We start from the raw sequence: 17,173 nt of genomic DNA, 5'->3' as shown, positions 1-17,173 counted from the left end.
ATGCATTAAGTATAAGAGTTAAGTCTTTCTCCTCCAAACCAAAGATGAATTAATTTATAAACCACCCCAACCTTCTGCCTCTACCATTGCATTTGACAACCAAACCACATCACCGTTTATTCACCCCAACAAAGGCATCCCCAAGAGCCATTCCTAAACAGCTGACACTGCTCTTCCCCTTCCCTGCAGATATTTTTCTCTCCAGAGGTCTTGAGCTGTACAATTTTAGCAAGTGCTACTTGCAGTATGTCTTGTAAATTCTACAAACCACTATAAAATCTGGTGCACAGTGTCATTTTTACATGTTTTCCAGCAGAAAGGAGCATGGCTTTTGTTTCCACCAGCCTCCCGGCTGTACAGTGCCTCATAGGTATTAATTTTTAGGGTTATCGCCCACTCTGATTTTGGTAAAGCACCCTAATTTTATGAGGCTTGTCTCACACCTTGTTAGACTAGCTGGCAGGCTGGCTAATATTGACTAGATGCAGAAGAAAAACCTCTTTATTAGAGTAATGCCGAATTCCAACATTGCTGTTTCCCGGGGATTGCAATGGTATCCTTCTTGATATAGCAGCGTAGCTCCACAGCATTCACATCAAATCACGAGAATGGGCAAGTAGAGCCACTCAGAAATTTCCCATTTTGCTTTTTTCTTTTTTAATACCAAATTTGTTTTGTACAAAGACAGTGTTGCCCCTAGGAAAAGCTTGATTTTCCTGAAATGTTTCCAGTTTCCCTCAGGAGAGCTGACGGAAAGTATTTAACTTGGGGTCAACGTGATCTGAAAATTGTTCAGGTCAGGTCTAAGCAAATTAAAACTACTGTAGGTCAAGCCAGCCTGACATGAATCTGCTTTAGCTGGAGTTACACATACATGTTGAGATCTGCATATCTGTTGCAAAGCAATGGAGATTCACTCCAACAAGGAAGCCCAGCCAGCAAGAAAACAACCAGAAGAAAACAACTTCCACAAGGTGAAAGGAGAACAACTGTAAATACAGCTTAGTGTTGAAACAGCCCAAGCAAACAAAATATTTAAAAATATTTCCCACCTTCACAATAAAAGATTTTTCTACAAGTATCTCATTCTATTATAAGTTTCCAACAGTTCATTTTGGGACTCAAATTGAGGATGAAAATGAATGTTTAAAGGCAGGACACAAATCCAGATCCTTGTTCTAGTGACACGTCTGCTTGCAGACATAAAACTATTTTGTTAACTGGCAGGGAATACTGGATCATGGAGGGATTTCCTGTGTTTCATAATCCCATACATATTAGACAATATCGTACACTATCATTCCCATTCCACAGATAGGAAACTGGGACTGCATGAGCACTGCTACATAGGCAATATAGAAAACAGTGCAAGGACACTGGAGTGTCTCTAGCTATTTAAAAATCTATCAAGAAAAACCTCCCTTTGAGGTAAGCTGTCTTCCAGGACAAGACCACAAAGGCACCACATGAAACTATGAAGTGGAAGATTGAAAAAATAAAGGAAAGACGTGGTCCTTCACAAAACGTGCAGTGAATCTGTGGGGCTTGTGCTGCAAGATGTTGTACAAGAGAAATGTTTGCATGAGGTCAAAAAGCGATCAGATATTGGCAGCTTGGGTAGACAGGAGATGAAGAAGAAGGGGGACCTTTTTTGAAGCCAGGGTGATCTTCATGATCCTCTTTGGCTGAACAAAGGTCCCTTCAGAGAGGGGAAGGCTGTCTGTGACCCCCGTCTCTGGAGATCTGCCCAGTCTCACCATATCTGCGGTGTTCTTGAGCCAGGCTACCGGCAGCCCATTGAGTCTTTCTTGTTCTCCTTCTGTGACACATTTCAGCCACTATTCTTGATCTTTTATTACAGGTCTGTAGGTGGCTATAGGGGGCTGGGAGATGGGATGTTTTGTGGCCTGGGTAGCAAACTTTCTGCAGACACATCTGAACTTACCACCAGTGTACATTTGACTGCAATATGGAGGACTGGAAGTGATGACCAAAACAGTCTCTTCTAAATTTATATTTCTACTCTCATGATCCCACAAATGTATCATTCACAGAGGTCCACACCAGGCCAGTGCTTACTGCAAAAGGGCCCTTCCCAGACCTGGCTAAATGCTGAAGGACCTACTTAGGGGTTGCTGTTCTTCAGGAAAAAGTCTCTCTGTTCCCTCATCCACTGTCTACCCAAATTGTCTCTGTTTTCCTCTCCATGTGACTAGAATAATACAGAACAGGAGTTTGACTCTGCACTGTATGCAAAAGCAAATGGGCTTTACGGTAGAGGAAGATCTCAGACGTGAAGGGACAGTGAAGAAACACATGAAGAGCTGAGGAAAGCTGAAGATGTACAGAAAGGGTCAACATTAGCCGAGTTTCCTGTAGGTCCAGTGCAAAGCAGCCTACATGTTCAGTCAAAATAACCTCCTACTTATTCTACTTAAGTTTTTGAAGAACATTATTTCAGTGCCAGCACGAAGACAGACTGCCCTCCACGACTCAGAAATCACAGATGGAGAAGCCTCCACCAAATGCCCACCTGGACCAGCTCAGTGAAGACTGATCTCCCGCAGATTGAACTGAATAGACAAAACCTGGGAAGTGGGAGCTGTGTTAAGTCTCATATCCTCTAGAAGGATCCAGTAACCCACTCACCATCGGGTTAAGCTCCTATTGAACATGAGCAGAGCTCCTTACAAGTTGTGCAACACAATGGAAAATTGAGACCATACCATAGATGAGGACATACAAGTTACGTGGTTTGCCTGAGGCCACACAGTGAGTCAGCGGCTAAATTATAAACTTGGGAGTCCCTGGCTCCAAGTCACTTATTCAATCTATGCTGCCTCTAAGGCATATTACATTGGGGGTATTGTATGGAAATGACATTAACTTTAAAGAGCAGTGTAGAGTAGAAGCAAGCAGAATAAGCGGGCTTTATTGTGGGCTAATTTAAAAAAAAAAAAAAAAACATGAAAAAAGTGACATGAGCAGTTTTGCAAGCATACAGTGTAAATTAATTTTGCACAATTTGATTTCAAAACCTCCCTCCTGGATTAAAAACCTAAACACCAAGTTTCAGGCCATAATGGACCCTTCTTTTCCACTCTTCTTTTTTTCTTCTTTTTTTTTTTTTTTTTTTCTTTTTCTGGCAATTCTGTTAACCCCCCAAAACAGAGGTTTAATATGGAAATGCTGACAGCTCCTTAAGCAGAGCATCGCATTTGCAACACTGTAATTATGCCTACTTCAAAATGCTCCAAAGAAAACAAGATTTTCTTGTTCAAACAAATCTTGAATGGTTTTAGCCCCAGAATTAAATCATTCAGACCAAAAAGGACTGTGTTAAGCATACTGAACCAGGGCTGTACCAAGGAGATGTGGAAAGAGATAAATGCAAACTGATTTTACAATATTTACGTAATTAGATCCACATCTCTGCTTTTCTCTCTTGAATGAGTAAAGACCAGATTAACCTTATTATTATTATGTTTATTTGATTGACTTAGGAATTCCATCTGGATAAAAGGAGAGTCTAGATGTCTTTCTCCATGCGCACCCAGCATGAAGCCAATCAACATGCCTCTCTAAGTAACAAATTTGTTTTATGTCATCTATCAGCAAGATACTGTAATATTGGATATAGTTTTAGTTCAATGGATGACTGCTCCTTAAAGACCATGCAGCTTAGAGGTTTCCATCCTGCATTTTTATGTCCCCACAGAAAATTACTTGTCAGATTTTCCACTCTTGTGAAGACGGTTGTAAGAAAATGTGTGGTGCAGAAAGCGTGCATGGCACATTTAAATGAGAACGCAGCCAAAATCTCACTGCTTTGTTCGGTGGAGGATGTTTGCTTATTTTGCAAGACTTTCTTGCATCCCACTTCTGCACTGTAAAACAAAGGCAAAGATGTGTGTAGATACAGGATTCCTATGGCGGTGATCAGAGAGTAAGAGAAAGGGAATGATTTCTTCCACCGCTCATAATGTGTGATTTTGATTGTTATGACTGCTTCATGCAAATAGTCCTTCCTAACAATACGTACTACATCCCCATCTAGCATAAGAAATATTAGATCAAAAATGGGGAGGAATTTGGTGTCAGCCTCATTGCATTTGTATGGGGAAAAACAATGTGTTGAGTTAAGAGGAGAAGTCCCTGCAAATGGATTGTTACTTCCTTTGAGAAACTATTCTACCAGCTAATTAAAAACCACTGTCAGGAACCTTCTCCTGGTAGTTACCCTCATTTTCCAGAGAAGAAGGATAATACAGTGGGCTGAGGCTGGGACAGGTTGGATTTATTTCCCAGCTTTATGTAACCAAGACAGAGCCACACAGTCTGTCTTTACCATCTCCAACATGGACAACAAAAATATTCTTTTTTTCTCCATTCTTTTATTGGTCTTGTTTACTCAGGTTGCCATAATTTCTGGGCAGAGTCTTCTTCTGACTATGTGCAAGTATAACACCCAGTTCAGACCACTCAGTACTATGCAGGCGCATGCAATTAATCCAAAGAGATGGCCGTTTGAATCCAACCAAGAACATTTCTATCATCAAAGTGGCCATTTTGTAACTGTAAATGGACATCTTGTGAGCATTTCTAACGTTTCTATTTTATCTGATTTCTGATTTCTTGCTCTAATAGGAATATAGGAATTTGCCGTCAGGCTGCAATCTGAAACAGTTACGTTACATGAGATTCTGCATGTTATCTCATTTGTAGGCTCCCTTTACCACACAGACTTGCTTTTGACTTCCTTTCGTGCATTATCACAACAGACTCCAGCTCACGTGCTTTGCTTTTCTGTTGGGAAAATATTGTGTAACCTACAACACTTACACGGCAACCCTTCCCCAACAGGGAAGGAAGCCTCCAGCCAAACGAAAGCTTTGATATTAAGAGCACAGCAATGTGTAAACCCATAATAATGCACTTGGACTGCAGCTCTCCTTTAGGAAAGCAACAGAACAAAACACTCCTAATTAAGCTATTGGCTTGGAGGAGGTACCAAGTCCAAAATGATTTTGACTGCATATGGTATTTATATGGAATGCAACATGCAATAAAACACCAGCACACCCAGATGTGGATGTTCCCCAGCTGCCTGTCTGCTGCTTTGATGGCAAGCTACAAAGATCCTTCCCTACATAGTCATCTCCGTGGGAAGCAAGAGGTGACTTCTCTGCGCTCGCGTATCAAATTGAGTAGTGGAAGGGAAATTTTAGAAAGAGAACATGCAAGTTTACAAACATAAATGTTGCACTCAACTTTATTTTCTGTGTGTTCCAAACAGTGGCCTCTTAGTATGAGATGCCTCTCAAACTCAGACATGGGTCACATACTGCCAAGGGTCTTCCCAAGGTTTCTGCTTGGAGCGGTCGATGCAGATGTTATTTTTCCCTGCAGCTGTTGGGGGCAGTAGACAATCAATCCTGGGCTTCTGTAACCTGTATGACCTGGGGTGTGCATCACATACAAGCTATATACGTGCCCTGATGTCAAACAGATTTGCAAGCCACCTGGCATGTCTGGGAATATAGGGAAAATAAGTTCTACCTTAAGAAATGGGTATTTTGGTGGTCCTTGGGATATAAACTATTGTGCTCCTGATCAGGACCAAATTCTATCTTAAATTGCAGTATGATTTAGCGAATGCCAATTGATTTTGGCCAGAATTTTCCCATTTTCAGGCCATGAGTATACTTATTTTAGATGTAGCTGCTGAATTTTCAGACAAGTTCCAGGAAATGAGTTGTTTAAGTCCCAAGGTCAGGGAAACAGATTTGCTTTGGACACAGGCAGGAAGCAGATTACAGGCAGAGACCAGCAAGACAAAATTTTGGAGGTTATTTTTACACTAATGGCCACCGAAGATTATTTTTTACCCCCAAAAACCCACTCTACAACCATAAGGCATGCTGGGCACAGTTGCCACCACAGCATGTACTGAAGTGTGTGTTGGGTTGCATGATGTGGTACGCCCACAGCACTGATGTGCAGCAGGAGCAAGGAGCTGGGTTCAATCCATGCACCAGCCATTAATCATTTCACGTTTTAGCACGTTGTAGGATTCCCTGGTCTGCACTGATATCTGTGAACAACTTTAAAATCATTCAGAAGCCCTAAAGCAGAAAAGTCCAGCTTGTCCTCATCCATAGACAGCAGAAATGAAGAGCCTTGTCTCCACTATGCACCCTTAGTAATCAATGGGGAGCGGGGCAGTATCCTACAACACAGCTGAGCCCCAAATCCGAAGGCATCAGAAGAAGCAGCTTCTTGCTCTGCTACTGAAGGAGACCAAGCACCTCAATCAGAATGAAGTCCTTGGAGACAGATGAGATGAGCCTTGTGCCCTACGGTGCCCTGTGACAGCAGTTTGGCCACCAGCTCAGAGATGCTGTGGAGCTGCTAATTGCAGTCAACCTGGACCCCTCTGCAGGGGGTCTGGAAGTCACCTCTACCCTCCAGTTCTCCAGAAATAGAAAACTGCCTGACTTCTCCCTTTTCTGCCCTTCTCCATCTTTTCTTTTGCTAATGAGCGAGAGGCACCCTTCCATAAAAACAGCATGGCATGGGCAGTTTCTGGCTTGCTTAAGCAAAGCTTAGGGGAGCTGAGTTAACGTTCTCAGCCCACTCCTGAGACCTCTGATAGTCCCTTCAGGTCCTAGTATGGCCCATCAGTTGCTGCCCTGAGAGCTTTGCTGTCTGCTGCTGTCTGTTCATGATGTTTCGGGTGCTGCTTCTAACAGTCAGCAAGCTTAATGCAATGAAAAGCAGAGATTTGCAGTGTAGCTGCCCATACCTAGACTACTAGTTTAGGCTTAGAGTCAATGGGGAGAAATAGGGACATTCAGGGTACAGCTCACCTTTCCTAAAAGAAATGGCTAAAATAACTCAGATTTTGTCTAGTTTCCACGTTTTGTAGGAAGCATTAACTCCGTGTGCCTCAGCTTGACCTTCTACACCCACCTCTGTTCAAAAGCTCGGGTATGGGATATTTTTTTTCCTTAGGCTACTCCTGTTCTGAAAAGTGAGTGCTCAATGGCATACTGGTCCCCCACTTTGCCATACTGGGGACCTGCCAGAACAGCCCCGATCGCCTTCTGGGCTGGGCTGGGACAGGGAAGTAGCTGGTGCGCACCAGGGTCTTTCCCCACATGGGACTGCGCCGTGGTCAGGTAATTGTAGATGTCTGGTACAACAGGTGCCAGAATTCTCCTTTAATAAAATCATTGCTTTTAATAAGAATAAAAATAAGGAGGAATGCCCAGTAGCTAAAAGGCTAGGCCTTGATCCTGAAAATACATGCTCACATGAGTAATTATATGCACTTAACAGTCCTCCTACAGTGCTCTGAGAACTTCGGTACGGGCTGCTCCAGTTCCCATGGGCTGCAGCAGGGACAGGACACCCCGAGCTGCGGGGCTGGTTTCACCGTGCATGAAGTGACTCATGTTCCTGGGTCTGCCTGGGATCAGACCCCCAGCCAGAGAGCCGTACCTCAGATATATTCCTTTTTCAGTAGCAAAAATGGAGTTCTGCAGGGGGGAAATACCCAAATCAGGATTTTATTAGTTAGCAGGACATGGTTCAAGATTTTCGTATCCTGCAGCTTCCCAGTTTCCATTGACCTGTGTGATGCCGTGAGGATTGGCTGTTTCTCAGGAGATTTAACAGGGATTAGTGGTTCCCATGTTGGAGCTATAAACACAGTCCTGCCAATCACTTCACCTTCCCTGTTCATGCCAGGAGAATAATACAAGGTCCTGCTCACTTTCCTCTTAAATTTCACATTCTCATTTAGAATATTTTTCCTTCCTGAAAGATCATCCAGGAATAACCAGATAGGGGATTATTTTAACTGAGCTCCAATACTGGACCATTTACATTGCTTCTTTCTAACTGGCCTCTTGTTTACAACAGACTGAAATGGTTAATCAAAATTAGTAACATATGATACACCCAGGTGTTTCATACAGTGGCCATATATTTTTTTTCCTGGAATTATTATGTTACTACAAACAGGACTGAAATATTTTAATATCTGTATCAGAGAACTAGGAATAAAGAGATTTGACTGAAGGAAAATATTCTTACAAAGGTTTTCCCGTACAGGCAGTTGCACTCTGACACTAATACAGCTCCTTATAGCTTAACATTTTTAATGATGGGTTTGTGAGCAGAGCTACAAAAAGCTCCAGCCTGGAGAGCTAATAATGCAGTGAAGCTCACCGGGTGGTTTCTCTGTTCCACCCTAGAGGTAGCTGCATTTCCACTCTGTGACTAAGTAAGTGGATGATACATACTCGGGGCTAGATAGGTTTATTTTTTACTCTTACGATGTCAGAGCAATTCCCCAGCCTGCAGTGGAGGTACTGTAGAGTACAGGAGCGTAAGTGGCTCTCAATAGGTAAAGGACTTTTTGCTTGACTCAGTGAACACATACAATTTTATATATATATATATATATAAAAAAATATATGTTGCAGCTTGACACTTCTGTTTCTCTGCTATGGGTGAAAATAGACTTGGGTTCTGTTTAGCTAAATAGGACATTTTTCTAATTCTTCCTCAATCCTCAGGACGGTGAGGACATTGATGAGGGAATGTGAGAGCTGTTCGTAAGCTAAACGTACCCTTCCTCTTATTCTTACAGCTTGCTTAATAATTGGCATTTAAAAGCAAAACAAAACAAAATAAAACAAAAATCTCTGAGATACTACAGTGTCTGAGGGGTGTTTGTATAAGTGGAGGATTTGAGCTCATGGATCCCACCTCTCCCTTTGCTTATGCCTCAGGTTGCTGGATGGTTGGGAGTAACCCAGATGGGCTCCAGCATGAGAAGACAACCTTTCCACAAGGAATAATGCCGCCAGCCAAGTGTACAACCAGTTCTACCGCTAATTAGGGCCCGGAGTAGAAATGATCATATGTTTTCATTATGAAAAGCAGGATCTTGTACTACTCTCAGCTCTGCACACTGACAGAGAATTCCTCTGGAGATGCAGCTCGTAGCAGCCGTATTTCTTGCACACACATCTTATCCATCTTATAATCGATACCAAGAACAAGCTACCACTTTAAATAATTTTATTCCCATTTTCAGAACACCAGCTAAGCAGCAGGAAGCATTTAGCAGGAACAGCAGGCAGTGACCCCTGTGCTTACACTGCACTTGCAATCCCAGCGAGCGCTTTCGCAGCATCCCTTCCCCATGGGGCTAACGGCTCTCACCGGTGAGGGATGTTGCTCTCGAGTGAGTACCTGTGGGACAGATTTCCAGCTTGCTGCATCTACCTTTATATTTCATCACACCCCTGAGGTTCACACACATCAGCGTGCTGCTGAATGGGTGTCTGCAATGACCACATGCTTTTAAGACCCTTTAGCAGTCTAGCACAAATCATTTTAGGAAAAGTCTTGATATTTATTAATCTTTTTGTTTGTTTAGTCCCACCTGAGGATTCCTACAGTGTTTCGAAGTCCTCCTTCAGCAAATATCCATTTCCACATGTCACTGCCTATTGATTTCAATTTATGCCATGAAATTAACTGATACAAACATTACAGGTGTCATTACCTACATTACCTACAACTTAATTGCATTGAGTGAAAGGAATAGCAATGGTCCTACTGAATATTCATTATCTTGTTTGGATTTTTCTGTGTAAAAAATCCAGCCTTTGTCTCCTTACCCATTCATATCATTCTGTTGGAATTAACTTGTGCTCCTTCACATTTTTCTGCTCTTAATGTCAAAATTGCCAGTCATCAAAATTACCATCAGAGAAGCCTTGGTTCACCCTCCTAGCAGGGGTGTAGAAGGGCTGAGCAGAGAGGACAGGAGAGCAATGTGATACTGCTCCCACAACAAGCAGACTCAGGACTGGATGGTCCAGAAGATGCCGTCCAGATCTGTGTTTCTGTGAAGAGTCAGCTGTAAAGACATTTTTCTACTTGTGGGCTTCTACTCACAGCTAAAGCTCGGAGGTAAGGGCTCGAAGTGCTGTAGAAAGTCATACCCGCAAGGAGGGACAAGCCCTTGTGCCAGGACAAGATACCTTTGGATTTACTCTACAAACCAAAATTGCCTTTTCCCACCATTTCACATTGTACAGCCATTGCCTAATCATTCTTAACCATCATTACTAGCTCTTTTAGAACATCAGTGTTTTTTTCAGATCTCTCACCCTCCTATTAAATTTCTGTGTTTTGGATTATTATTCCCAGATTTATTAGTTTGCCTTTTTCCAGACAGAATCTCATTCTGTTTCCTGCTCATATTTCTAACCTCTGGTTCCATTAGTGTTATTTCTCTGTCTTCTCTGGGTTTACAGTTCTTTCCAGCGCAGTGTTGTGTGCAGATCTAGTTAATGTACTTGGTTACACCTCCTTCCAGACCATTAATAAAAGTATTAAATAATGTTGCTGCTAGCACAAATCCACACAGCACCCTGCTGTTCACCTCCATCATCTTCAAGACCACAGCCATCCATCATGCACACCATTTATCACCAGCAAACTGACTTTGCAAACTAAAGCTGTTCTGTTTGAATTACGTCGCTAGCTCTGGGTGAGGACCAAAGGGAAGAAATGTCAAGTGTTAGTGGCAGAAGGAGGTGGGACAAGGGCTGGATGATGATATCGCTCAAAGCCACTCCTTATCAAGGAATCCAAACGGACCGATGGAGGGAAATGTAATCCCTCTCTGCATCCTACCATGTCCTGTAGCAGAGGTTTCCCTGATGCACTCTGGTCTAGCACTACCAGGGACCGCATACTTGAGGGAGGAACTATATATTATCCCAAGAGTTGCTCCACTAGCCAATGCACAACAGGAATAGCAGTTACCGGCAGAAGAGAGATACTCTTTGTTCCCACATAATTGTTTCCGGAAAGAAATAATCACATATTCAGACATGAACTAAAATCAAAGAAGGAGAAGGTCAGAGCCGGCACATTGCCACTCTGCTTGCTGCTGGGATCTGTGACGAGGGATGCTGGTAAAGCTGAATATCAAAAAATCCTGGGCTGGAACAGGCAATTAGCTGGGGACTTCTATCATTTCTGGGCATCTACACCGAGAAGGAGGTTGGCAGAAAGGCAGGAGAGTTTCCTTCCATCCAGGCTTCCTCTTTAGGAAAGCAACATATTCCCCAGGTACTTGTCTAGACGTGTGGCATGTACAGACTGATGTCAGGAACATAAGCGTTGCCACACCGAATTAGAGACCTGAGGTCCAACAAGCTCGAAATCCTGCCTCTGAGAGTGGTCAGCATCACGGACCTCTGGGAGAGGTGTAGCTCTCCCGAAACACGCAAAGCTGGCACAGCCTCCGTGCGTCGCCCCTGCCCTCCTTCTAGGGATTGCTACCGAGGCTTCAAGAACGAAAGACGATTTTAATCCCCAAAGCATGAAGTATAATAGTTTTTCAAACTGTTTGATACAGCTGTGAGAACTGTGGATTCACCGGCTAACCACAGAAATGTCCCAACCTCATGTGTAGAATAACAAGCTCCCAGAAGTCCAGACAAATTCAGTGGGAACTATGGGGATTAAGCAAGTGAGAAAATCACATCCAAAGACAATACGTGTAAACTAGGATGATTGCTCCAACCTGAGCAGTTAGTTAATATCTGGACTCCTGCAGGTCTGTTTCTATTAGAAGAAACTTTTCTGTTTCTCGAGTGTAATCCTGTTTAACTAAGAAATATGACTACAAAATCCTGTTTCATTGAATGCAGGAGAAACTAAGAAAAGCAAGCAGCTCTTTCACTCTGAAATATCCAGACTTGCTCGTGTAGCAATTTCTGTGCCCCCAAACCTATTTGTACACAAGAAATCATTTAATAAATGCAAGTGAAATAAAGAAATCTGGAATTAAGTAGAATTAGAATTATGGAGCTCGACTTTGTCTGGACAGCTGGTAGCAAAAAGCACTTGAAGAAAATACCAACTAAAAATATTTCTTGAGTGTACACATATCTTTAGCTCTAAGTTGAATACACTGATGAATTTTAAAGGAACTGGTTCCATAGCTTACCAAAGCACTGGGAGTTCAGTTTTGAACAGCTATGGGAAATAGAAGATACAGGACATACATAGGTAGAAATGGTAGGAAAAAATATTGAAATTATTGTTTATTTTTAATTAAAAATAGCAGTTTGAGTAACTTACATTTCACTGCTCAGATATTATAATTATGGTTATAATAAACAAGTCTGAACAGAAAAGCAAAAGAGCAAGACAGGTAGCAGAGCATAAGGTTGAAAAGGGGATAATAAAAATATGAGCTATAGAGAATATGATTTCAGACAACTTCTTAACTAAAACTTCATAATTGCTGAGTACAGAACTACAGAGACTAGAGGGAACATAATGAATTTTAGCACAACAATTTCAAATGAATAGATCATTTATCAGGAAGTTCCCTGCAGTGGGTCAGATTCCTGAATCCACACATGCACTGCTCAAACCAGCCTTGTTTCTTCCATGGTGCTCGGGTGATCTGTTTGCAGACCATGTGCTGTGATCATATCGGGTCCCGTAAACTGGCTGCTCTCGGGTGTGCCACACTACTAACATGGCACTGGAAATTTTTATCCCACATATGCATGAAGTGGCGTTCATCCTCTGAAGTCTGAATGGAGCTTTTGTGCACCCCAGAATGGTGCATCTGATGGTTCGGCGTTGTTGGATTGGGTATGATTGCTTAATAATCAAATAATAACTTTTATCTTTAAATATTTCCTTTGCTCACAGTGCTAAGCAACAATTAAAAAAAGAAGCAATAGTTTTTCTTTCATAATTTTAGATATTGAAACTGCTTGTGAGAAAAGGGTGTTAAGTCTGATGCACTGCCTGACTTCCAGTTGTGTGCTTACATCTGAATGACTTTACATTCCTATGTCATTTAATCTAATAGAGCAATAAATTTCACTTTCTGTCCTAAACTATGTCAGTGCTGCTTTCACGTATTAAATAGCTGCTCACTGCCCAGGACTCAGGGGAAGTGATCCTTCTGATTTAAGGCAGTCTTCATCCCGTCCCTAGTGCACACCACCCCGCCAACGAGGCATCTCCTCGCGGTCCATCTCCCCTTCCCGCTGCAATCACCTAACACACGCGTGGTAACGACAGCTACAACGCCTGTGATGACATTGCCCTAGGAAAACATTGAATTTCCTTGCAATGTGGCACTGCGACAATAAGCAAACCCTGTTCTGGTGAGCGGTGCTGACAGCAGCAAGTATTTTGGAGGGTACTAAGTGTCAGCAGTGACAACACCTGGGTGACTGCAGGTTTAAGCAGATCCACCCCGTGTAACCAAACTCGATGATGAACTTGGTGGAACCACGTGCAGTACGATTTGTCATTTTATTTCTCACGTAAGCCAGACAAGGGGGTAAAGCAATTAGGGGAGGAGAATTTGCTCCTCTTTCTATAAATGTCTGGACTTTGAGCCACTCCTGGATGAGGTTTATTCCCTGTGACACCACACAGCAACCCCGCGCTCCGACCTTGCTGACGGCTGAGGCTCCTCCATCTGCCCAGCAACTGTTTACAATTAACTGATGATTAAATGTGCTGAGATAGCGAGCTGCTCGCTTAGCCTGCCCTGAACGCTGAAATTTCAAGTGCCAAGAGCAGAGAGAAACCTTTTGTCTTGGTTTTGCATAATATGAGGTTGTGGCTAAGGCTTCTCGGAGCTGCTATCAGTGATGGGGACAACAACAGCTCTTCAGGAGCGAAACCGCTGTGGAATTTAGGTGCAAAAGTATTTGCTTGCATTAGGATAGACACTGGAGCTGGGCAGGCAGGGCAAAATGAGTAAGCGCTTCCTGTATTTTCTGGTGTTTTTCTCTATTTAAACAGGCCAGCACGCAGGTGTAACAAACAACAGTGTTTTAGCCACTGGCAAGAAGGAAGCGTTTCTGCTGCCCAGCTACCAGGGATCTTGTTTTCTTCCATGCAAAAGTGTTTGCAGAATGCAAACGCTTTGTGCAGGGAATCACAGGATGAGTCCACTTCTTAATTCAGATCATGTAGAGCAGGATACAGGTGTGAAGGGGCCCGTGCAGTTGCGTGAAGAGGAGAGAAAGTAAAATAGCATTTCTTAAAGCCAGAAGAAAATCAGTGCTGTCCTCCGACAAGTATGTCCTTGTTGCTAGCGGCGAAGCAAGGCACACCCTACCTATTTGAAATGAAAAGGTTGTTCCACCAGCAAGATTGCGTCCTGTTCAATCAGCAGCTCAACAAAAGGAAATTGGATTTTTTTTTTAGTGCAGAAAGCTGTCTGGACCTTTTCTTACTGTTAAGAAATGTAAGGAAGGGTGTGAACGCACAGTCTAATACAAAATTTCGTGTTCTTTTCTTGATTCCCAACACTTTTTGGCAAAAGGCAGGGTTATGATTATAAACTGAGGCACAGCAAAACCTTTTTAGCTGCAGCTGACTTGCACTAATGTGAATGCAAATTCTCATTTGCACAATTCAGATTGAATTCATTGTGACTACTCAGGGAAATAAATTAACTAGGCATAAGATGCAAGATCTGGCTACCGATATGTACAATTTTTGCTCCAGCATGCTCTAGAAAGTGTTACACAAGGTTATTTACAAATATACATTATCATTTCTAACTTTAAGGTATACCATCTCTGAAGTTTTAGAAGTTACATAGGACCAGATCCAGAATTATGTGAGCATCTAATTTAGATCCCAATTGACATCACTGGAGCTCAATGCCTGGATGCTACTAAGGTATGAGCCTTTAGCAGTGGTATTAGTAAGTCCATAGTAACAATGGTAGTGTTAATGTTACCTCATTACAAGCGCAATCTTTACCCCTAGTCATCCTAGACCATTTTTTCAGCCAGTGGAGAGAAGCTGGCAATGCCCAATTTACCTTATCCTAAAGCATATTCCTAAATTAGGTAGAAAAATCTTTCCAAAAATGATTGCTTCTTTCCACGGAGTATACAGGCAGCCTGGGATCACCAGCTCAGCTGTCCCCACCTGGCAGACATCTAAAATTAGCAGAGCTGACTCCGTGTAGCCTGTTCACTCCTGCCATCTTCATGCTCAGTAGCACTGCCCTGGGCTTTGGTAGATGCCCGTAAATTAAGGACAAGTCTCATGGGGGAGGTCTGGAGGACCTGCTAGTGAAACACGGCACAGGGACAGCACAGGCAATAAATTAAACTACAGGACAAAAGGGAACCAATGTTTAAGCAGAACTTGCTGGGCTTACCTTCAGCAATCAACAAAGATTTTCCTTTTGTGCAATAGTCTTGCGTGAGGAATTTCCATCAGACGTTGCATTATTTTAACAACTTCATTAAACCAGTATGTACCCAAATGGAAACTCTTATTTATGTTTAAGTAGGCTAATAGGATTATGTCAAAAGTAATTATAAATCTTTTTTTGTAACATAAATGTAAAAAATTCATCCCCAAACACCTTAAGTTAAGGTAGATTAAACTGTAATAAACATCCACAACTCAATTTTTTAAAAAGCAGGGGGGGTTCTAGTGTTGGTACTGCTGTACCTTGCCAACTGATTTCATCCATTTTCTCTCTTTGATTTATTTCTTCATACTTCTCCCTGTAGAAGGAGCAACACTCTCTGTTCAAATGTAAACATTAGACTCGACCTAGGCACCTTCCTGGGCTCTCCATCCTGCCCCAGGGGAGGAACGAGCACGTCAGCAGAGGAATTCATCTCAGCTAAAAAAACCAGCACTGGATTCAAGCCCGCAGCCCCAGTTTCTCTGCAGGGACTGTCTCAGGTGTAGCAGAGATCTAGATGTCTACAGCATATAAAGCTGGTGAGATGAATCCCATTGTAGGCATCCAGACTGGAGTCCAGCTCAACCTTTAAATTGATACGGCTATTCCATACATCAGTATGTTTAAAACTTTCCCCTTTCCGTGGGAATGCTGTGTTCGCTCCTGAACTGGGTTAGCAGAGCTTTTCTCTGCTGTCTGGCAGGTTCACTTGCTTCTCCTCCAAAATCATTGGAAGCACCTGGGCCCAAATAGACACTTCTTTAGATAAGCCTCAACCTAACATTTCCAGTTTCATATCAACCCAAGATAGAAAAACTGGTTTTGGAGGAACAACGGTATCTTTAAATAGCTCTGAAAACGAACACGATGCAAAAGGCTCCCAGAGGTATGTTTGTGTAAATGTAAGCATATGTTTCTGCATTTGTTTTCATATTAATGTTATTTTAGTATCTATTTCATTGCTAGCATTTGAAAGGACTTAACAATTTACTGATAGTACACATTACAGTCCTCCCACATGAATTGTTCCCGAACGTAGCGATAAAGCTCTTCCAGCACTTTATGCATCAGAAATATTTATTCATTTGCCTTCATGGGAATATAAGACAAAGAATATTAAATCAATAGCTATGCAGAGGGTTTTGGTTTTCTGCTAAGTCTCCAAAATAAAACTGAAAAAACTGATTAAACAGATCACATCTTGCAGTTTCCAAAGTCTGTTTTATGGGCTTGTCCGTGGTATTAATCAAATGCTGAGCCAGAGGAAAACATTGATCAAACTCAGATAATAATAGAGTCAGACCCTCCACTGGTGTAAAATGGAATAATTCAGTATCTTTACCTCAGTTTATATTGGCTGAATGTCTAGTCCACAGGCTTTACACCGACAGCTCTTTTGAAAAAATCTGTATATTACACACTACGCATTTTCATTTTCCTATTAACATTATAGTAAAAGATTTAGACAGCAAGTCCTTTGAGGCAGGGATTTCCACAGCTGTCTACAATGGACTGTGTGAATATATAACTTCCATATATTGGAGGAGAAATAGGTTTTCCCAGCCCCAAAAGGGTCGCTTTTGCTGAAGGCACAAGTCCCTGCACCTGTTTTCCATTGCGCTCTCAGCGCGATGTGCTCATCACTGACCGTAAAAACACTACTCGGGGCTCCTCAGAGCGAAACTGCGTGTCAGAGCTGTGGCCAGGGAGGAATTTCCCAGAGGTCTCACTGTTGGGGCTTTTTTAATATTCTTTTGTGGTAGGTGGCATGGCCTACTTCTAGGATCACCTGAAATTTTGCCAATCTCACCAGCTGACAAGCACCTGTGTTCACCCACCAAGCTGTTCCCACCACCCCTGGGTGTCCCAGGTCACAGG

The 17,173-nt window shown here is 42.4% G+C and overlaps 1 protein-coding gene across 5 annotated transcripts in view; it reads right to left on the bottom strand.

Annotated features, from left to right (window-relative positions):
• RUNX2 (RUNX family transcription factor 2) overlaps window positions 1–17,173 on the bottom strand; it is a 222,981-nt gene that overhangs the window by 19,380 nt on the left and 186,428 nt on the right. The gene's annotated exons all lie outside the window — the stretch shown is intronic.

This window comes from Harpia harpyja, chromosome 15 (genome assembly GCF_026419915.1).
Source record: "Harpia harpyja isolate bHarHar1 chromosome 15, bHarHar1 primary haplotype, whole genome shotgun sequence".
Lineage (NCBI taxonomy): Eukaryota > Metazoa > Chordata > Aves > Accipitriformes > Accipitridae > Harpia > Harpia harpyja.
This window is presented reverse-complemented; position numbering and strand designations above follow the sequence as displayed.